Raw genomic sequence first — 25,026 nt, forward strand, 5'->3', positions numbered from 1 at the left:
AAACTGAAACTAAAAAGCAGTGTTTTTAAATTAAAATAAAAACAAAAACTAAAAAAAAAATAAAATTTGTTTTTGTTTATTGAAAAAAAAAGAAAAAAGCTGAAATGAAATAAAATAGAAAAAAATTTAATATTTAAAATTAAAATTAGAAACATTTTGACTTGGCAACTAACTGAAAAGTACTAAAAATAAAACAAAAAATAAAATGAAGCTAAATAGAAATATAAAAAAACTAATAAAAATGCAGACAAATGCAGATGAAAATGTAAATAAAAAAATGCTCATTTAGTGTTTTAAAAAAAATGCCTAATTTAGTTTTTGTTTTCATATAATAATAATAATAATAAAAATACTAAAAATGTATAAGTAATAACGAAATAAAAAATAAATACAAAAAAAAAAACAAAATAAAAACAAAAACAAATGAACAAATAAATAGAAAAAGTTATAAAAAAATATAAAAATAAAAGCTAATTCAAAATATTAATAAATACTATAACAATATATTAAAGCTGATGTCAGATGTAAACAATTATATATCATACATATGCACACACACAGATAACTTACTTAATTCATATAAAACACAGAGCAAATTATATTCACTATAAAAATCCCCCTCAATGTTCATGGCATTCCATCCGTGACTTTTATTATATTTCTTTGACTTTTCCTGGCCTGCAAATCACAGTTTTAAAACTCCCTGTTAGCCCCCTTCTCCACAAATGTGGGAACCTTGCAAAACCCAATCCGGACCAGCTTTGTATGTGTCCTCAGAATAATAATAAAAAAAAACCGTCTCTGAACCTGCTGGAATCATAAACTGGAATCAAAGACTCCTCACCAACAGCGCTAATCTTGATTCGACTCTGATGGACTGAACTTGGTCTCCCCATTTCATATTCTCATTGTCATTCTGAAAGAAGGGATTCTTTGCTATGAATATTCTCCAGAGATAACTTCTGATTGTCAGACTAAAGTCAGTTTCTGATGAAATGAAGAGTAAGCGGTAAACAGACCCTCCTCATCCCTGGCAAACTTCTGTGCGTTGGCGTTGACGGCTTTGACGCGGTCGGCCTGTATGCCGATGTCGGCCTCCACCAGCGCGTGCTTCTGCAGCAGATCCTCCACTCCCAGCAGATGCTTCCCGTAATCCTGAGACAGCAGCAGCATCTGTGGAGGACAGGATCCTTGAGACCAGCGTTCACTTGGCTCTGAAGCTAATGCAGCGCTGAAGCTCGGCTCTAATCATACATTGCTTGTGATGTTTGAATAAAAGCATCTGCTTAATGAATAAATGTAAAATTAAAAAGTTTTACCATCATGTTATGTTCTAAACATTTTGAAATATGCAATAGCATAGGCACAAATGCAATAGCAATCGGTTAAAAAATTCAATAATATGGGATTTTTAATAAAAATCATGTTATAAAAATAGTATAGATATTGTTATTTTTAGTATTATTTAAATACTACTATAAAAACTACAATAATATTTATAATTATAGTTATTTTTTATAGTTTATATTTTATATACAACATTTTATAGTTTATATTTAAATTTTATATGTATTTTATTTTCATTTAAATTTTACAGTTTTTTTATGTCTATACATCTTTAATTTTTATTTTAGTTTTAGTTATTTTAGCACGTCAAGACAGACTAAATAAAAATGAGAAATTATGTCTTGGCAACCTAGCGAGTAACAAAAACCATTTTATGGTTTTAGTTTTAGTTAATTTTAATAACCCTGATTATTCCACCCACATGTAAGTCAGTCATTATTTTTACAGTTATAAAAAACTCAAACAAAAACTAATTAATCCACTTTTATTACAGTCATCAAAACCTCAAACTGAAACACCTCCAAACTGAAAACTAAAGCTATTAAAAAATTGTTTTCGTTAACTAAAATAAATTAAAAATGCTTTGCCGGAAACTGACATAACAATCTGAAATCAAATAAGTTGAAGCACTAAAATGACTCTCAAAAAGAAATGAAAAGTAAAACACCTAAAAACCTCAATTAGACAGCTAAAATATTTACAAAAAATAAAAATGGCAAAAACATTAAGATTTTAATAGGTCAGAGTAACCTTTTATAAAAATAAAAATATATAGGGATGGAAAATAATACATTAATTTCAAAATTATGATGATTTTTATTGCAAATACAGAACTGTGTCTAACCAGGGACCCCAAACAAAAAAAACAAAAAACATAAATTTTCACAAATTCAATCACAAGCAAAAATTATGCCACCCCCCCCCCCCGCTTTTAAAAAAAATCAAAAAGCAAAATAATCATAATATCTTTTTCTAATATGGGATTTTCAATTATTAACTATTATAATTTTAAAGTGTAAACAAAACAATTTTGGACCCTACTTCTTTTGCTAGGGAACTCTATTTTTTTAATATTTCATTTTCCCCTCAAGGCGGCTACACTGCATTCTTTCCACTTCTCTAAGGACGCTCCTTCGTCTTCCTCGGCTCCCACCTTTACAGTTCCTCGTCCATCCAGTCCATTGGATGTTTCAGGAAGCATACTACCTGGGAAGCAACGCGCTGGCAGGGCCGAGGGTTTCACTCTTCCAGCCGCTGGCCTGCGGGGCTTTCCAGCACGCCTCCAGCCAGATAATTCCCACCAGACTGGCAGGGCACGTTTGTTTCTTTTGACGTGCGGCGGCGATGCGATTGGATGTCGTGGGTAGTTTCCGTTCTCAGCTCTCTGGCCACAGCCACCACGCCAGCACGCGCTCCTCGTACGTGCCGCGATGTCGTCTCGATGGCTTAGTGTTTTTGGTAGACAGCATCGACCGCCTGGGAGGCGAATCCGAAATTGTCCTGCCGAAAGAAATGGGAAAGTTAAGAACATAAAAATGAGAAGAAATGACCTGTTATACTAGTTTGTAACCTGATACATCTGCAAATTCTTTAAGCACTTTTGTTTGTTTATTTATTTACTTATTTTTAGATTTTTAGAGATGGCATATATTTTTGTATTATTATTATTTATTTTCTTAAGTACGAAAACATTGATATTAAGAAGTATTTTTTCTTTCTCTTTTTCTTTTAAGATGTGGGGATTTATTTTTTTCTTCTGTGTTGCTGTTTTTTAGTATAGGGAACACTATATATCTATAAATATATATAAATCTATAAACTATCTTTTATAACATAGTTCAGGAATATTTTACAATTATTTTTTTGGTTCATGTATGTTTAGTAAAAGCAGAGACTTTTGTGGCAAAATTATGAAAAATTCTTATCATTTTGTTTTCATCACAAAATAATATAAATAATAAAAATATACACTCATAAAAGAAATAACATAAAAATGAATAATAAATCATAAATAACAAATAAAATATATTATAAATAAATAAATAAATATCTTTTATAATAGTTCATAAATATTGCACAATTATTGTTTACTGGAAGCACCAGATATTTTTTTTGTGGCATAGAAAAATGTTTTTCATATTTATAAATAAGTTTTTTGTTTTTCATATAATAAATAAAATAAATAAGTATAAATGGAATAATATAAATAATTTATACAAAGTATATAAATATAAATAATATGCATTAAAAATACGTAAATAACAAAACCATTATGCATAATAAATAATAAATAATATCCGTAAATAAGTATCAAACCATTATTCATAACTAATTTTTAATATATAAAGTACATCAGGTTTAACCTATTATATGAAAATGATGAAGTATAAAATATAAAATAGTGCACAAGCAACGGGTGTTTTGTATCTTGATTGATTTTGAATCTTTCCACCACCAGGGGGTCACAAAACTGCATAAATCCCGGCTGTGAAACAGTTTTACACAAGGCAGTGCTGGAGGCAGCACATGTGTGTTTGTTTCTCCAGCAGGCGGTGAAATGCAATCTCCTGTGAGACGAGGCGCTGGTGTCTCGCTCAGCCAGGTCCTCTCTCATGGCAGGCCTTCGATGCGGTCGAAGCGGGTGTCTGGCGAGCTGCTTCAGCTTCTCCTGTCGAATCAGCTCGGTCCTCACGCCAGCCTTTTTTTTCCCCCCCCCCCCACGGCTCGTGCTCAGCCTTCTCCAGAACGCTCCCACGCCTGCGACAAAACACCACAGCTTCAGCACATCACCAGTCCAGCATGCGGATTTCAAGAGATTTTTACTGAGGAAATGAAATATGATGGGAAAAAACTGATGCATTTCAATTCTAAAATGCAGAAATTCTAAACCCAAACACTACTGTGGCTGTGCCAATAGCTTTCGCCCTTACAGAACGCACCCACAGTAAGCAAAGAACCACCGGTATTTATTTGTAAGTGGATAAATTAATTAATCCTAGCCAGGTACAATTTACGAATTGAAGAGGTAATCTAAGTAAATGTCGTAATACATAATAAAAACATTAAATAAAATGTACATATAATTAATAAAGAAACCATATGTAAAAAGTAAAAATAAACTGTTTTTAAAGATGATTATATAAATTGTTTGTTTTGTATATATATATTATATATATATATATATATATACTATACCTCCACACCCAGACACACGCAAACGCACACGAATTAATAATTATTAGCATAATAGTATATTTAAAAAAAATTATAAATAAATAAATATAAATATAAAAATCTAATCTAAATGTAAACACATAAATAATAAATAATAAAATAATAAATACAGTGTTTAAATGTTTACATCCTTTAATATATATAAATAAGCTATTATAGCTTAAAATATATTATAAATACATCCATTAAAAATATAATATCAATATTTTCGTCATATATATAAGTATATATATATATATAAATATAATATATATATATATATACTAATACATATTGAAGAGTTCATTTGCAAAAAACAGATAACTCGTTTTTAACCAATTTCTCAAAAAATCCTGCTTTATCCTTTTTTTGCAACATAACATCTTCATTATATATATATATATATATATATTATTTTTTAGACCTGCTTGTAGATATACTATCTCTAAATGTATAACTTTAAAATAGTGTAAATTACACAAAATACTGTGATTGTACCCATAGTTTTACTTCTTAAAAAAAATACTTCCAAAAAAGCAAAATGCCAAGGTTACACCAATGCTATTTATTTCTAAGTAAATAAAATAATGATCGCTAGCTTAACCTAACAAAGTGAAAACCTAATAGCAATATTTACAACTAAATATCTTTTTTCATATATTATTAAGATAAATGCTTATTAATATAATTTTTAAATCAATATGGCATAAAGTAACTTGCCTAAATATAAAACAGTGTAAGTACAAAACGTGCTGTGATTGTATAGTTTTACCCTGACGAAATGCACCAAAGTAAGTGAATAAATAAGGAATCCTAGGCATAAAAACAACGTGCAGCTCCGAAATGACAATCTAAGGTAGTGAAAACAAGGTATTTTTCACCTTGTTGATGTCTGAGATGAGTTTGCCCTCTCGAGGCATGTACACTTTCTGGTTGTTGGCCCTCATCTTGCTCTGGATGGTGAACAGAAGCACTTCCAGGTTGCCTTTCTCAGTGAATCTGTGGAGCAAGCGTTGAAAATGACATTCGGTTCATTTCAGTTCTGATATCATGTGTTGGATGTTTGCGGCAGACACTCACTTGGGTGGTTTCTCTACGGTCCTGTAAGTGTTGAAGGCCTGCAGCTGCTGCTGGACTCCAACCAGAGAGTTTGCAAACTTGCGGTTGTTGAGGATGATGATGGTCTGCTCAATCCCACTCCAGCAGAGTCAGACCGCCAGAAGATGCATAATGTTTGTTTGTTTCCGATCATCTTTCTCGGTCTCGATTGGCGTTGGGCAATACACTGGTGAACACAGACAGATGTTAATGTCAGATCTGCGTTTCATAATGGAAATAAAAGTTGCACGGCAGCTAAACAGCAGTTAAAGTTAAAGCTTTAGGTAAGTTGTGGTTTTAGACTTCAATTCTGTATCCAAAAAACACACACAAAAATTTTAACCAATTTTACATTAATAGTTAAAAAATACGCCATAAAAACTAAAAACTAAACATATCACAATACAAAAAAATAAAAAATAAAACATAAAAAATACTAAACCTATAACAGTTCAGAATATAAACAGATATAAGATAGAAGATTTAATTTAGTTATAATTAACTTATTAATAATATGTGTATTTAGAAAATATTTTATTTTTATTTATTTTAATATGACTATTTAAATAAATAAATAAATGTAATATTTAATTAAATAATGTATTCCTATTAAAATTAAAATAAATAAAAAGAATACAATAATCAGTCAATAAAAAATGGTCAACTCAAATAGAAATTTATTTAGTTATTCCAAATGTTATTTTTAATTATTTATTTATTTCAACACAAATATTTAAACTTACATTTCTTACTAAACTGGATCAATTAACAAAAAAAAAACAATATTAAAATTATTATATATAATATATTATATATAGATATATCTAAAAACCTGGCTAAATAACAAAAAAATAATAATAAATAAGACTGAATTAAGTCAATAAACAGACTTTTAAGACAGCTGATCAATTGAAATTATGTAAATATTAAGATGATACCATTACTAAGAGTTACATTTCAAATAAAAATTGAATATTAAATTTATTTTAACATTATATAAATATTAAACTTAATTTAATGTTTTTATATTAAAAATGTTTAAATAAATACATAAATATAAATAATAAATCTAACAGACGGCGTACTAGTGAGTACAAAAATAAGTGTTTTCTTAGTACTAGTAAATCATATATATTATATATATATATTTATATATATATGTTATATATATATTTTATATTACCTAATATATATATATATATTTTATATAGAAATAAAATATTTAATATTCCAAATAATAATATTTGAAATATTAGAGGTTTAGAGATAAAAATTCCAAACTATTTTCTAAATTTAATATATATATCTGTTTTTAAAAACTATTATTTATAAATAAGACAAAATGTATTTAATTATTGATGTATTTACATTTTATATTGTTTTTATTAATTAAATGTTTTATTTAATAATCGTTTATTTTATTTTAATTTAATAGCAATATTTGAACTTACATTTAAACTTACATTTCATACAAACCTGATAAATAAATAGCACACATAAGACTGAAATAATCTTTCTTTCACAGAAAGCAGAGAACATTCTCGTAGTCCAGGTGTTTTAAAGACTCAGACCTTTCCGATTCGTTTGCCCTCCACCTCCAGGGCCTTCATCTTGGAGAAATAATGGTAGTATGTGACGACGTAAGTGATGACAGACTTCTCATCGGGATGGTCTACGCTGATATCTGTGAAAAAGACAGTGTGTTATTGTGTATTGTTTGATGATGAGGTCTGGAGATGTAGAAGCAGGATGGGCTCTTACCCTCCGGATCCAGGAGGTATGCGTGAGTCCCAGTGCGGTGTGCTGCTCCGCCAGGTTGAAAGGCGTGTCTGCAGGTTGTGTCAGTGAATCGTTGGACTTCTTCAGTTTGTCGAAATCAATCAGGTCTGGCCTGGAAACATAAAGCCACTGAGAATTAAGCCATTAATATAAAGAAATACCTAAAAAAAAATGACTAAAGAACATTAACTGAAATCATTAACTATGTCTTTGAAAGCCATGCCATCACGCCAGCTGGTGGTGAAGTTGTGGATGTTCGTTGGGACTGTTTGACCGTTGGGATAGCTGTGAAAACACAAAGCAGAGCTGTTCAGATATCAAGGACTCGGACACGTGTGTGTCTTTATTCTGGACATCCACCCACCCTGCGGTCTTCATCTGGCACCACAGGAGCAGCGCGTCCTTGGCTGAGCGTTTCTCTTTATTGTCTTCTGTCTCAACGCTGATGTCTTGAATCTGTTACACACACGATAACACAACATAAAGGGTTTTCAGTGCTTTTCAAGCAACAGTAAAAAAACAAAAGGCTGTAATGTCATGAAAATGTGATGCTATTAGGGCAGGGGTTTTCAAGCAACAGCAACAGAAAAAAAAAGATTTAAACAATTGTTTAAACAATGAGTTTAAAAATGAAAGAAAATTTGGATTAAATAAATATATAAATATATATAATACCTCTAACAGTACTAGTACTAGAGTGAGTAGGGAAAAGCAATATCACCGGCAATTATAGGCTAAATATTTTCACAATGTAAACCAAAATAAATAAATGGATAAGAATTGTTAAAATAAATAAACAATTTTGATTAAAATTAATTATAAAAATTGGTTTAAATAATTAAACACATATATAAATATAAATAAAAAATCTAACAGTATACAGTACGATAGTGAGAAGGAGGAAAAGTGTACAAAAATGGTAAAGTAAGAGACACTAAATATTTTCCTAAATTAACCTAGAATAAAAAATCTGACCAACTTATATAATATAAAAAACTAGAGCATTATAGCAAGGAAAAAATTGGGTTGTAAAAGTAATAGAAACTATATATTTTCTAATGTATTTAATACAACAAAAACAATATAATACAAATTTTTGAAAACATATAAAAATTAATAAACAGGATTTTAATCAATACATATATAACGTTAAAAAATATTTAACCGTACAGTATTTAGTGAGTATGCAATAATGTAAAGAAACAAAATATTTTTTAAATAATCAAAAAATCTGGTTTAAATATAAATATATAAATATAAAATAAATAGCAATAAGAAGTCCATATATATATTCTATATAGAATATATATATATATATATATTTTATATATATATAGATATATATCTATAGTATATATATATACATTTAACAGTCATGTATACTTTAGTAGGGAAAAGTAGGTAATTGTACAAAAAAACAAAAAAAAAAAAAAAAAACTATATTTTCCAAATAATATTTTATACTTGTTTGCAATATAAATTTTTCACAATATAAACTGGGTCTTTATCCATTGAAAACACCCAACATGCTTAAAAATCTCTGAGTATCCACGAACCCTAACATGATGATCACGATATGAGTACCTAGCAAGAGTAGGATGATTCCCCACAACGATACCAAGCGACACCATGTTCTCCAGACGCCACGTATAAGTTCATGGTGAGACCCCCATTTTCCTCCATAATGCACCGCGCTGCTCCTTGAGGAACTGCAGGGCCTTGTCCACGTTCCCTCCAGACAGGGGAATTCGCATGCGACCCTTCGGCTTCGGCTTGACAGGGATATCCATTGCATGCAGAGTCTATGTGTGTGAATTATACTGCTTTATAACATGCATGCATGTTCGTTTTATAATGCATCGTTATGTGAGTTCATTTGAGCTCAGTAAGGGTTAACAGGGATATCCATTGCATGCAGAGTCTAGTAACTCGACCCGTGAGACGTAAGTTAATGCTTTTTTTTCCCGTCGCTCATGCAGACAGGTTCATCGGCTATTTTTCTTTCTGACACATTTGGGAAGGAAACAAGGTCTCACAGGAAAAGCTGTGTGTCAAATGATATGATATATTAAACTCCTCAGGAGGGAACGTCCTATTTTTTACATTAAGGCCGAGTGAAGAAGACCAGAGTGACCACAGCTCTTCAGAACCTCTTTGAATAACTTTGCGAGGGGTGCTGGATGGGTGAGCGTTTAATAGGGATATGCATGAAATGCACAAAGTTTCCTGGAGCTTTTATATTTTTAGGTCATGTAGAAATGGGTAAATGAGTAACCGGGTTGTTAAACGGATGATGTTTATGAGCAGACTTTGAACTGTTCTGCACGTCTGGAGAAAGCTGCTGTAAAATTGCATTTATAGTTAGAAAACTGGAGTTCTGAAAAACTGAAGAAAAAAAACAAAAAAAAAACACATAAGAAAAAAAAAAAGAAAAAAAATAAAAAAAAAAAAAAAAGAAAAAAATAAAAAAAAAATAAAAAAAAAAAAAAAAAACAAAAAAAAAAACACATTTATATATATATATATCTTATAATATATATATATAATAAACTAAATATTTTCAGAAAAACTGTAAAAATAAATAAAATATAAAAAGAAAATAAAAATAAATAAATACAAATGTGTATAATAATCAGGGCTTAAAAACGAAAAAAAAAAAAAAACCACAGCAAAAAAAAAAAACTATTCAATCGGTTCACTCCGAGAAGAATCAGTATTTTAACGTTTCTATTAATGCGTTCCTTCTGTGTTATTACCATTCCAAAACCAGTTTGAGTAGAAAAAATACCAGTTAATAACATAATTTATTTTACCTTTTTTTTTTCCTGTAATAATAACAATAATTACAGCATTTTCTTACGTCAAAAAAGTATCTTGCGTCTACTCATAGCCATATACAGACCATCTTTTACAACAAAAAAATGTACACACAATACATTATTTATAATCTGGAGCTTGAGAGCAGAGGTCGAGCTGCCCACGTCTCTGGAGGACTGGCTATCCCATCATGCTTAGAGAGACGGCTCAATGACCAGCTGATCCTCAGCGGACGCACTTAAGGTGAAGTGACAGCATTTCACTAATGAGCTAAACGAGGCGGGATGATATCCATCCTCCCTCTGAGACACGGACTGGGTACGTTCCTCTCAGAGCGGGTGAGAGGACCTCACACACACACACACTGCAGAGACTGCGGTGCAGGGCATGATATCAGCAGTTTTCTATTGGGCGGCTGCTTAGGTAAAGCTGCTCTGCCTTTCATTGAGATTTCTGTGATCGTCCTATCAGCCAATCACACGATCAGATCACATATCAGATATATATAGATAGAATAAGATAATTCTGGTTTTTATATGAGACAAATGGAAAATTGTTATGAAATTGAAATTGTTAACATAAGCCATCCATAACTTAAAATAAATGGTCTATACTATAGAGTGCTGCTGACATGCATTATTTAAAGCTTGTGACTCTTTTATTCGTTATCAAGCATATGTTTGCGATGAATCAGTGTTTTGTTTGGATGCTTGAACTTGCTTTATCTGTGAAGACAAGTCCTGACAGAAAAACAAGCATTCAAGCAGACGGACAGCGGCAGATTTAATATATGAGATGAATTATGGCCACAGATACAGTTTGATGAAGCAGATAAAGGGGGAAGAACTGACGCACTCTTGAAAGGGAATCTAATGAGTGAGCTTCTTCATTAAGCGGTTGCTACAGTAAGTGAAACGGAGCACAAACACCGATCTCGGTCAGTGCTGGTATTGATGCATTCTGGGTAAAGGTTTCTTCCTCTGGACTTGCCCGATACGCTTGTGTAAACCAATCTAGACGGGCCGCTCGACAGGGTTTGAAATTCAAGCCACACTCCAAAAACTCACCAAAAAGTTCAACTACAAGAGCCACTTCAAAAGAAAAGTTTAAGAAAAAGAATAACGATAGATCAGTAAAACATCTCAGTTTAGGATGTGACTCGTGGCCTTGGTGAATAAGGCAGGAAACGTCAAAGGAAGGCATTCTTTTTTTGGCACACTGACAAGCTATCTTATCGTGAACCTTGAGAGATAGTGAAAGCATGTGTGAACATAAACGCTGCGGTTACACATGGCTCTTTCACACACTTATTCACTCGATCCTGATGTACGATCTAACATTACTCAACCTTCACAATGCATCCAAAATCTGTATGCTATTTTTTTTTTTTACATAAAACAAAGTCACAACTTAATATTTTTCATCTAAAACCATATCGTATGTGTTCAGCAACTTCTCTTTAATGTGTGAATATGAAAAAATGGCAACGTTTTCCATGTTATTACTGTATTTACACTTTATTTTGCAGTCTTCTGCTGCATGTACATACTATGTACTTGTTATAGTAATTACAATATCTGCTTTAATAACTAGTGGTACTAACTATCCCTAAAACTAACCCATGTAGTTATCTTATATTATCCAGTGCTTTCTTAGATAAGTACACTGTAAGAACAGGTAAGTGTAAAATAAAGTGCAACCCCCCTTTTTTTATTAATTAAAGAAAACGGTTACACATTAAACTACAATAAACCACAACTCTGGTGTTAAATAGGTTATATATATTTTTTTCCAATACTGGTGATTGATTTTATTAGAATATATCATTGTGTTAAATTTATAAGAACATATAATCTGAGAATTACCTGCGTTGACCCCATTGACATGAATGGAATTTGGTTAAATTCTTTTGAATTTATAACTCATGAACCGCGTCAAAACAAGTACACCGAAATTTATGAACCTGCCTATTTATTTCCAACAAAACTTAAAAAACAATTGACAAATATTAATCTGGAGGAAAGTTGTTCAACAAAATATAAATTCACTTACAGATGAAAAAAGTGATGAATTTTTTTTCATGCTGCAATGGTGCGTCAACCCAGACGTACATATTCATGTTCTATCAACAAAATGTCAGTCCAGGAATTGTGTCAGAATATGGGGTGAAAAGGCTAAAAATATTTACAAAGGTTTTTTTATGACACTTAACTATATAATCTATCTTCATAGATAATTTTGACAAAAAGTAGTTTTGACACCAATGTTAAAAAAAATAGATATATTATATTGGCCTGGGGAAAAAAATAATATACAACATAAAAATAAATAAATGATGTGTATTTAGAGGGTTTTAAAGCATTTGCAAAGCTTTGTTCCCTTACTAAAATCTTTTTTTTTTTTTTTTTTTGTTTTTTTTTTGCATGGATTTTGCATCTATTTTTATGCATCTCTACCTGATCAACAAAAATGGAAGCGAATTGTGTTCTCAGGGACTGAAATACAAGCTGTGTTGGTCAATCTTGTCCTGTGAGTATTCAGCGTCTTATCAGTCGTCAGTCCGGTGTCAAATAGTTGAAACTGACGCACCAGAACTGTGTTTCACACACAAAAGGTCGTTGACCTGTTGACACAGACGTTAGAGTTTAACTATGGATCGACTCTGAGGAGGAAACGGTCTGGATGAAGGCCTGGAAACTTATTGACTTATAAGTAGAATCTTGATATTAATCGTTATTCTATTCAAAACCTCCACTGAGAGAACAGTGTTTAGATCAATACTCACCACTAATATATCTGGATGTATTTTGAATTTTGAGATTTTTTTTAACTAAATGCATGTAAATAACGGATAAACTTTAAAAGTACAGTAGATATAATGTGTAGGAAAAAGTGTTATATGTTAAGTAAGTAAGAAAGGAAGTAACTAAATAGATACTAAACATTAATAAAAAATAAGAATTATGTTTAAAATAAAATGAAAATTAACTAAAATAAATAAATGATTCAATTAAAAAATATATCCAGAATTTTTTCGTGTTTGTTTGTTTGGTTGTTGTGTATTCGATTCACACAAATAACCTAAAAACTGAAAATAAAATACTTAGATTGTAAAAACAAATGAAAAAAAGAAATGAATGTCATTGGCAACTTCAAACTAAGTCGAAGTAGTAAAAATGACTTAAACTACAGCTAAAATTAAAATAAATAATAGTTAACATTTTTTTTTTGCCATTTTTGAGGTTAGTTAAAAAAACTAATAAAAATGGCAGGAGAGACCAGCACAAACAAAATTGCTAATATTAAAATAAAAAAAATTAAAAGGCTAAATATTAACAAAAATAAATAAATGGTAAATGCTATATTAGTATATATAAAGAACACCTGGAATAAAAGGCAATCCTGTTTAAAATACTACATATCACTAAAAAAATATATACAACATTTATATACTTAAATAAAATTGTTGGCAATACATAGTAGACCAAAGTTACGTGACAATAGTAGGACCCAAAATTAAATTAATGCAGGTTTGCGAAAAAAGTAAGTGGAATTGTTTTTGTTATTGGACATTATAGAAATTCAAACATTAGTGTCACTTAATGAAGCACATAAACATCACTGACAACACAAAAAATCCTTTAGCTTAATTTTCGTTTATTGCCAAAAAATGTAATTTTTGCGGTTTTAATTTTCTTGTGAAATATGACCTGATTCATCCGTTCTAAATGGTTTTCCACTCATTAATCTTCGCTGTTCTGATCATATCACAGTCTCCATCGTGTGTTTTTGTAAGCGGATAATATATAATGCACTCCTGAAGCTGGTTGTTTTCTTCAAAAGTCCTCTGAAACAGGAGCCATAGATTAAAGAACAGTTTCAAGCAACTGGATGACGCACACGGGTAAATGGTCTGAGTGAAAGCAAAGCCCACCGGGGTCCCCTGTCCTGAAAGCCAAAACACAGTTATCTGCGTGACGATTTGACTCAGAATGACAACACGGCCCAAATCATGGGCATCCTGGCTTATGGGAATTCCGCCAGCCCCGCCCCCTGGCGATTGACATCATAGTTCCGACTCACAGTAGTCTCATCTCCAGACAGAACCTACAGCAGCTTGATGAGTCATCCGTCCGTCCCTCAGGTCCATGTAGAGGTCCGTGATCCGACAGGACACGCGAGACAGGTGTGAGTTCACCCATTTGGTGAAGGTCTTCTTCTGCACCTCCCTCATCTCCAATACGAAAAACTAAAGAAAAAAAGGCTGTAGCAGCTGGAACTCAGAAATACCATACTTTCTCTTGTGCTCATCGGGGTTATTAAGCAGTCAAGGTGTATCATAACTGACGGAAAAAATCCTCTTAATACACGGACCTGGAGTGAACCGCAGCAACACAATACTATAAAACACAAACAATGACCAAGGGTTGATTTAATAATTCCATAAATACTGTTTTAATATGTTTATGATAATATATTTTAATCATTTTGTAATCACTAATTAATTTACCTATAAATTTTAAATAAACATTGCTATTTTTATATTTTTATAATAATATAGTAATAATACACGTCTAAACGGAACATTTATAAGTTAATTAATTTGTTTCACCTAGGTCATATAAAATTAATTTTAAATACATACTATTTTTACTCCTTTATATAATACTACACTTTAGCTAAAATGTTATCTCAATTAATTTTACAACAAATGATTTCCATAGAAATGAAATTTCAATAATGATTTACATAAAATACTGTTTTTAAAATAACTTTTATATTAAAAAATAATAACAATACACTTCTAAATGTACAATTTTATTTTTAATTATTGTTGAAGTCAAAACTATTCTCATCATAAAAATATCATTTAATAATACTATTTTATACCTTTCATAATAAATACTAAACTTAGCTGAATGTATTTCATTAATTTTGAAAATAAACAAAATTATTTAACATAAAAATGAAATTTAAATAATGATTTAAATAAAATACTATTTAATACTTTTATAATAATAGTAATAATAAAAAAAATATTAATATAACTGCAGTCCAAATTGTTATATTAATATTATTGCATAATAAAAACTTTTTTAAAATAATTCTATTATGAATATCAATTCTTACTACTAAGAATAATACCTTAATCTAAAATGTATTTTTTTTTTACTGATTTACTACAAAATTATTAATGATGGAAAATATAATTTAAATCCTAATTTCAATAAAAAAAAGGTTAAATAATATATAACAAATTAGAATAATATAATTCCCCATTATTCCGTAAACACTTTTCAATCTCTTTTTCCAGTTGTAATTTTCTTCAGCTGTACGCTAATTTGCAGTTACCAATCATGTAACAATTTTTTAAAAATATCCAACCATAAATTATTATTTGCCATAATACCTTGACTACATTATGTCCAAGACATTTTACTATGGAGTTTTATACGGTGCCTATAGTGTAGAAATTGTAGGAACTAAGATCCTTCTAGAAAGAAAGGAGGTCAATGTAACGATCCACAACATGTGCAACATTTCCCCCAAAACAGTCCCAAATATAATGACCATTTTTCTATGAGAAATCAAATGATTTTAAAAGTCTGTGTGGAACACCTACACATTCCACCGTGTCGCAACACACGACCCGCATTTGTTTGCCTGCCAAATGCAGACCTTTTTATTTATAATCCTCACAATTTTCCTGTTATTGCATTCCTGATTCAATTGTTGTGGCGAGACGAGAGCGTTTTTTCCTGGTCAACCAGTGGAGGGAGAACAAACAGAGGAAGAAGAACATCTGCCGAAGAAGCAGGACAGAGGCCAAACGCATCCACAGCTGGCACGACATGCCGAGTGTGTTTGAGCCTCGATTCATGCCTGGGTGAATCTCACACAAACGTAGAAATAAAATAAAAAAATAAAAAAACCACGAAAATAAAAGTCTGTAGAATTTGTGGAAAAATTGATTAAAAAAGAATATGTAAAGAAACTGAAATGAATCATTTGTTTTCGGACCATTAGAATTTTTTGCACTGTGACATTATTTCCGTATACCCCCCAGCTGATCATTCATCTGTGTGATGTCATTTTAATTTCAAGCGTTTATTTTTCACAATATTTGTAATTCATACCAGGATGAATGTGCTTACATGTCATGAAAAGTAGACTAAAAACAATGCTAAACATGTTAGGTCGTAAAATAAATAAAAATAAAATAAAATTAAAATAATAAAATAAAATAAATAAAATAAAATAAAATAAATAAAATTAAAATAAATAAAATAATAAAATAAATATAAAATAAAATAATTAAAAATATATTTAGGAACACTAAAATACTTGCATTGTTGGTGACTTATCGTTCATTATAAATAGAACTTTTCCGCACTCCCAGCGCGCTCGTTGTTATCCTGTAATTTCATTTAATGAGTATTTTTTATTTGAATAGATACTCACATTGTAATGTTTACTGATGAATTGAATGTGCTTTGATGAATGTGCTGCTTAATTACTATAAAATACAGCAAAATAATGAAAACACGCTAAACCATGTTATGTCCTTTTGTTTCAAATCCAATCAAAAAAATTTGTGATACAATGAAAATAATTTTTTATTTAAAACTTATATACTTTCTTTTAGGACCATTACAGAATTTTGAACCATAACTATTATTTTTTGATTGATACATTATAGCAAATCGTCTCGCTCCCAGATACACCTTACTAAAATGTATTTTACTTTAGAGCGTTGATTATTTGTTGAATAATTCTCAAGCGCCAAGCAATATCCTATATTTTTTACACGTGTGTGACAATTGTGGTTAAATTTAAAGATAATGAAAACCACGTAAAACCATGTTTAGGTCCTGAAATATGCCCTCATTTTCTTCATTGCAAAAAGTTCTTGTTTTATATATCCTTAATTATTTGTGTTTTTTCTTCTTCTTCTGATTTGAGGGTTACTGAAATATGACCGACCTGGATTTGTGTGATTTCGGCTCATAACACTCTTGTCTGATGTTCTGAAGCTCATGCGGTGAGTGTATATGAATGTCTGCATTATAGACAATTAGAAACACACTTGAACAGCATGTGCAGAACTGATGATGTTGTAATTTTCCATAGCGACAGAACAGCTATGAAAGCAAATCTTACATCGAAACACGCGTCTCTGTCACGTCATGCTTCATAACCACTCCCTATTAAATTCACAGAAAAGGGCTGACTGTGTTTCCAAAGTTTCCCCTCTAAAACTCTTACTAGATGACCAACTATGTGATTTATCTGCAATCTGTAAGAACGCGCTGAGTTGAGACAAAGATACTTGAGTGCAACTTACACTGAGAGATTCAATTAAACCTTGTGAACTGTTAAAGATCAAACTTCACTTTTTCCCCGCTGGGTTCAGATACACATGCAAATCACATTTAGAAACCCAGTCCGAACCAGCAACATTTCAGAATGCATTTTTTCCCTGGATCGGGCAAAAACTACAATATTTTCAACACAGTTCAGCAGAAAACATATATCTTCTGTTCCTTCCTCTGCTTTGAACATCTGATTTGAATGTATTCTGGCATAATGAAAATGCATTTTAGTTAAATACACTTTTTAAATTTTCGTTTCCACCATACCCGCATCGTGATATTAACAAAAAAGAATAATAATACATAAAATAAAATGGCATAATGAAAATTACAAAATACACTGAATGATAAATAAATGTTTATAAAAATTAATTTTAGGACCATAAGGATTTTGGTGTATTGTGAATAAAATACAGTTTATAAAAAAAAATATATATTATATGGTTTTCATTAATTTTAGGACAGAGTAGGAAGTTTTGCATTGCGCGTATCAAATCAAAAGCATTTTAAGTTAAATACAGGACACTTTTAAATAATTATTTCAGGACCGCTATGTTTTTTGGCATTGTGATAAAACAAACATAAATAATAAAAGTAACAATAAAATAAAATGTAATATAAGAAAAGTACAAAACTACACTGAATTGCGTAACTATAAATGTTTAATTATTTTCTTAGCGACCATAAGATTTGCTGCCATTTGGGAATTAAAATAAAATAAAATAAATCTAAATAAAATAAAATAAATCCAAATACAAATAAATCAATAAATAAACATAAAATAAAATACAAATAAATACAGCAAAATAGAAAATACAAGATAGATAAGATAAGATCAGATAAATAAGATAAGATAGAGAAAGAGAATAAGATAAACATAAAATAAAAATGTTATTTCATTATTATTTAGCACACTTACGACATTTTGCAGATATGCAATATACTAAATCACATCAAAAATAGTTTTATAATCAAAATGCATTTTCAATTAAATCATCCTACGAAAAAATTATTTTGCATTATATTTGTGCATTAATTTAAGCACATTTTTGTGCCAGTAGCAAACTTCCTCTAACTTGAACGTCTGATCTGAAGATCTGCGCATCTTCATTCCTTCAGCGTAGAGTCAAAGTGTCTAAAGATGGAGACATTATAAAGATCTGCACGTTTCTCTTTCATATGACCTGGTTATGACCTGTTTCTGACTTTACAAGCTCTCTCCTCCATTTGGGTCGCTCACGTGCTGCTGAAACTATGGCTGCATTGTGAACGATAACATCGCAAGCAATGCCGCGGAAAGCAAAGTTCCCCCCTCACATATTAAGCCGGGCCTGCCTGCGGATCCTCCCAGATGACTGTGGTAGTGGCAAACAATGGCGGCAGTGTTTCCTTCCCCTCGGCCCGGCAGCCAACCGCGGTGAGGCTGACAGGAATGGCAGCAGCATCTGGGACTTCGTGTTGGGTAAACACTGAGCAGAGCGGCTAAATCAACATCAATGGACGGGTTAAAAATTCATCACACACTAGCTCATCTTTACATATGCCACCTGTTTTATTGCCCTCCTAAAGACCAGCTAGCTTGAATATAAATGGCGTATATCATACTGTGGGCTGCAAATACCAAAAAAAAATATAATAACAATAAAATTAAATAATGAGTAATTAGTAAATTAAAATACAATACATTCTTTAGGAACCATTAGATTTTTTGGATTGGTGAAATTATTTCTAATGATAAGTAAGAAGGTTTTCATCTCCCAGGTGCTTATTACTGATTGCACCGTTTTCTTTTGCAGCTTTTAGTTTTTAAATGATTCTTTATGGCATTTCTCAGTATTTCATTTTTTACTGATTTTAATTTTCTTTATAAAAATAATGTAAAATAATAAAGCAATGCAAACACGTTAGGAAATAAAATAAAATATATTATTATTTTTTCAATATTGTTTTGATGCTCAATATTGTAATTATATACTCATACTGTTATAAATACCTGGTAGCTTGAATATAATGGCTACATGATACTCAAAATTCAATATATAACAATTATTTTGTAAGAATATAAACACATTTTATTAAATACAATTAGAGTTTGTAATGTCATTTTCTTTAGGAATGAATGTGCTTAATATGTTTAAAATAATATACCATAAGTGAAACAAAAAATTAAATATACATTATTTTTAATAGAAGATAAAACCATTGTTGCATAGAAAATAACTCAATGTTACTTAAATAAATTATGATTACATTTTACAACATTAATTCGTTTTTTGGCATTTTAAGAACAATCAAAATATTAACATATATATATTTTTTCAATACTGTTATTTATTTTTTGCATTTCTGCACATTAATTACAGTGATAATTAAGCAAATTTGTACTCCCTTTACTGTGGGGGGGTGGGACTGCAATTTTTTTTAAATTTCTCCATTGTCCCTTTTTTTACTGATGTTGCATGTGATTAGAATTCATCAATCTGCCACTCATTTCGATATAAATGGCAGATTAATAATCTGCTTGCTTAATAATATCCAGACGCAGATTTGGGTGCAAGAGTCCCCTTGCTATCACTAAGCACATGCGTGAGATGTTCATGACCAGTATATTTCCATAAACTGAACTTGGGAAAACACTGTGTAGTTGAATTCTTCTTTGCGCAATAACCCTGCTAAGAGTAATAAAGCACCACCATCCTGCTCAAGTTATCAAGGGTGTGGCTACTGAACAGTAAAATGAGTCACTGAGAATGTTCTTTACTATCTTGTATTATTTTTTTGCAATCTGATGCTGATGATGATTCTGCTGACAAACTAAGAACGTTTTACACACTTTCTGACCTGCAAACACCCCTAACACGACTCAACCTAGACAGTGATTCACAGGTCAAAAAGTCCACACGTTAATTCTGTAATATTCTGGACTCCGATTGATGAGATAGTAACAGCAGGGCTCGACAATAGGACTTTGGATACAAAAGTATCCACTAAACAGGTACAGTTATGTCTTTACACGTTTTGAAAAAAAGAGAAACTCGGATGTCTTTGTCATTATATTGTATCGCAGTGCTCGTCTCTTAAAGTGACGGCGCACTAATTACCAACTGCTGACGGTGTCCTTAATGTTAATGTAAATAAAAGAAAGTAAATACAAATTCACTCACCTGCTCTTGATTGAGAATAACTTTAATCAATCTTTTAATTAAATATAAAAAAATAAAAAAATTCAAGTGTTGATCCCTGAATAGAAAATGCTTGATTTGTCGAATCAAGGCCTGAAGGAAACCGTGTGTTTGTGCGAGTTCAGGATTGTTGATTTACTGGGGTTTCCTGTACATCCTCAAAATCTCTGTCTGCTGACCTCCAAACAACCACACCCTGTCCTGCAAACATGCAGATAGTATTGTCTTTATTTGCAGGCGAGAAAATCTCAACAACCTTTTAAGACACCAAAAGACAATCTCGCGCATAAGCACAAATATTTTGCGGTGTGTTTGAATTTGAGGCAATGACGTGCACTAACACGTTCAAAAGATATATTTATAAGAAGTATTTTCTGCTTTTTGTTATGTTGATCAGAAATGCTGTAAAAATGTGAAAGAATATTATTGCAATTTCAAACAGCTTTTTTCTATGTCTGTTCTCTATATGGAATATCTTTTAAACTTGTAATTTATTTCTGTGCATGCACAGCTGAATATTCAGCATCATTACTCCAGTCGTCAGTGTCCACATAATGCTGATTTTTGCAACATTTTATTATCACTTTTGTTTACTATTAATATGTCCTCCAAGCTGAAAATAAAGTATTCAGTTTTAACTGTAACAGTTTTTAACTGTTTTAATGGGCATAATTGAATTAAATTTTCGGTGAAAAGAGTCCCTGTCCATCTTATATTCCTACCAAGGTGCATCCAACCTGAACGCACACAGAAGTCATTATTATAATCTCGAATTTGGACTCAGGAACGAAGCACTGTCCCTGAATGTGAAATGCCAATGAAATGAAAAACACCAGAGCACAAAGCATTCTTAACATCACCTCTGATTACAAATCTCCTAAAATGATGCTGGCTGTGGGTTCACGTACCCAGCTGCATACCATTTCACTACGGAAACCGAGAAGGTCCAGATGTGGGGGTCACTAGATAGATCAGAGCTCATCTTTCAATATGAACAGCTTCTACTCTGCATCCTGATTTTGTGGCGCAAGTGATAAAAGACACCCTGATAGGAATGAGAAACTGCGCCCTTGGAGGAGGCAGAAAGGTATTCAATGGGTGGCTTCCTCCTTTCCTGTCTGATTTATCTGCTTCCTGTTGGCGTGACGCGTCAGCAGAAAGGAATTCCTAAGACCTTTGTGCTGCGGAGTGTGACAAGGGTCTCTGAGGGTCACAGCATCGCGTTGAGATCTGGCCTCAGCCTGCGGACCTCGAAAATAAACCTAGAATGTTCAACACACTTTCTTCTTACAATTCGCAACACTGAGTCCTGAGGCACAGTTTGTGAACTTGTGAGGCTACAAAATATAAAGAATGTTGAAAGGCTTCAAACATTTTAGAGCCTGTTTATGCACGGCACTGAATGAAAACACATAGCGGTGAGTAAACAGGGAACTCATAAACGACAACATTATGATGCATGTTTTCTGTGTGGTGAACAGAAGATTGAGCGGGAAAATATTGTAGAGCGCCCGGGGCTTGATTTTTATCTTCATTTGGTGTGTTTTTACTGGAACATAGGTGAAGAAAACTGGTTTTCAGAGACAGGAAGGAATATATAATAAATTTTCATTTTTAATCCTAGTATATGGGTTTACTTCTCTTGAATGTGTATTAGTTTAACCTTTATTTAAAAAAATATTAAAATAAATTAACTATAAAAATAAATCAACTATATATATATACCCGAAAGTTATCATAATATGATTCATTTGATATATATATATTTATATAAGGTCGGTCACGTCGTTTAGATCCAACTAAACTCACAAGTACTTACGGGATGGGGCTACTCCAACTCTAAATTACTTACAGGAAATATTTATTTAATATATTACGAAAAACTAGAGTGATGAAAGAAAAATGTAATGACATTGTTTTGAATGTCTGTTCAATAGAATGAAATTAAAGTATAAAAGATAAATCACTATGTATATATGAAAAAATTCTAGCCATAGATTTGTTTTTATTTTTTATAATAATAAAAAAAAACCTGCATAATATAGACATTTTTGTAAATTTATTGACATATAGATTCATGCATACTATATATAAGGGTATAAATACATATACATATACATATATATAGATATAACTATATATATAGAGAACTATATATATATAATATATATATATATATTCATATAGTATATATATATATATGTTTGACTTAGACATGAATTTTGTTTTTTCTTTAAGCATGAATATTACATTAATATGATAATACTAATTATGTAAATAATATGTACACAGAGTCCCACTTTTGGATGTCTAGTTGCATCAAAGTCACTTGATAAGCAAGTGCACGGAAAAAAAATGCATTCACCAGATTAAGCACAATGGCTCATCATTTCCTAACATTTTCTGGCATTTAAACAAGCCGAGCAGGAGGGAACGGAATGCATGTTTATCATGCCTAATTTAAGTGATGACATTCCTGTTGTGGCCACCAGGAAAACTCACACGTTGCGCTCCTGCAGTGCCACAGAGAGGACAATGATCCATGCCACGCTTCACACCAGGAACATTTGTGTCTCAATGAGGGAACAGATTCCTATTTGAGCATCCGTGATGCTGTCAGTGCCACTCAGTATGACTGATTGTCGAAAATCAGCCCACTTACAAAGGTTACATTAGTGGTTAGGATGCCTGTAAAAGCTCATTTAGGGTTTGGAACAAAATGTGGAATAAGACGGTTTGTTTGTGCAAGTGATCACAGTGTGAGCATCTGGACAATGAACTCAAGTGCCCTGCTGTTTCAGTTTGACTGGTTTAAAACCCCACCCTTAGGTTTCAAAGTGACATGACACAACAGATATGAGATGTGCACATCGTGGTGCATCACTCCATGATGTCCAGAAGAACAAAACACTCTGAAATGTCATTTGCATTGTGTGCTTATAACTGAGTGCTTTTCTATACAAAAGTTCAAAAAGTGAAGTTTCAACACCTACATAGTGTTTCAAATAGTTTTGTTTTTCAATTGTTTTCTGGCTCGATAGAAGACTTTAGGTGTGCTATAATGATTCTTTGGAGAAGTGAAAAAAAAAGCATCCGAGCATGACTTTAAAGTGATACTCCAACCCCAAAATGAAAATTTTGTCATTAATTAAACGTTTACCCCGCGCCCCCAGTCGTTTACACACTTGTGAAAGCTTTGGTACGTCTTCGGAACACAATGTATGGATATGTGGGAGTAAAAACCCGTGAGGGTCTGTGCCTGGTCCGATAGACGAAACCTTAACCCTTCAATTAAAATAAAAACTAAAAGCTATAAAGACAGCTTAATTTCACAATCATGTGCACCTGGAGCACAAAAGCAGTCGTAAAGTCTCTGTGGTATAGTTGTAGCATAAGCCAAAAAATTACATTGTATTGTGTCAAATTAATCGATGTTTCCTTTTATGCCAAAAATCAATAGGATATTAAGTAAAGATCATGTGTCCATGAAGATGTTTTGTAAATTTCCTACTGTAAATATATCAAAACTTAATTTTTGATTTAGGTAATATGCATTGCTAACAAACTTCATTTGAACAACTTTAAAGGCGATTTGTCATCAAGAGTTTGATGTTTTTGCACCCCTCAGATTCCAATTTTCAATATAGATTGTATCTCGGGCCAAATATTGTCAAGTCCTAACAAACCATACATTCCATGGAAAGATTATTCATATCAACTTTCATATGGAAAATGTTCCGTTGGTTTTATGAGGGTGTTACCCCACTGACTTTTCAGTGAATGCTTCACTAGAGACTCTAGTGATTTCTGGGTGGTTTTAAACGCCCAGCTGAGTTGCGCATCTCAACGCTGTCCTCATTGCATGTCAGAAGCTCTTGATCTACTTCCTTCTCGGCAACGCCGAGGGTGGTGACGGTTACAGCCCTACTGAGAGCTTGACATCAGGGTCGGAGCCTCCCGTCACTCCACGACAGCCACTGAGTGAATCAAGATCCTCACACGAGACCCGATGCTCCCGGGCCATTCAAACCTCTGTCCCTCGCTTTCCGCCGGCCGCTTCTCTGCCAACAGCCCACACAGAAGGTCATTGAGAAGACACAGACTGAGAGACAGGCGGCTTGGCAGAAGACACACGCAGGACAAAGATTCTGCTTCAGCGCCTCAACCTATGAGCAAAACAAGCTTACTGACGAGTGAAAAAAGGTCCACTGGATCGC

General features: G+C 32.0%; 1 protein-coding gene and 2 long non-coding RNA genes across 3 annotated transcripts in view; all 3 read right to left on the reverse strand.

The window, feature by feature from the left end:
- The window catches only part of LOC109098641 (echinoderm microtubule-associated protein-like 6), a 494,728-nt gene that overhangs the window by 89,389 nt on the left and 380,313 nt on the right, over positions 1-25,026 (reverse strand).
- Positions 4,054-5,781, reverse strand: LOC122146646. The gene is made up of 3 exons (XR_006161179.1): positions 5,641-5,781; positions 5,442-5,559; positions 4,054-4,104 (listed from the first exon to the last, which is right to left on the reverse strand). It is a non-coding gene; the product is annotated as an uncharacterized LOC122146646 (long non-coding RNA).
- On the reverse strand, positions 7,236-7,452 carry LOC122146647. Its single transcript, XR_006161180.1, has 2 exons — positions 7,420-7,452; positions 7,236-7,342 (listed from the first exon to the last, which is right to left on the reverse strand). It is a non-coding gene; the product is annotated as an uncharacterized LOC122146647 (long non-coding RNA).

Source organism: Cyprinus carpio, chromosome A11 (genome assembly GCF_018340385.1).
Source record: "Cyprinus carpio isolate SPL01 chromosome A11, ASM1834038v1, whole genome shotgun sequence".
NCBI classification, from domain to species: domain Eukaryota; kingdom Metazoa; phylum Chordata; class Actinopteri; order Cypriniformes; family Cyprinidae; genus Cyprinus; species Cyprinus carpio.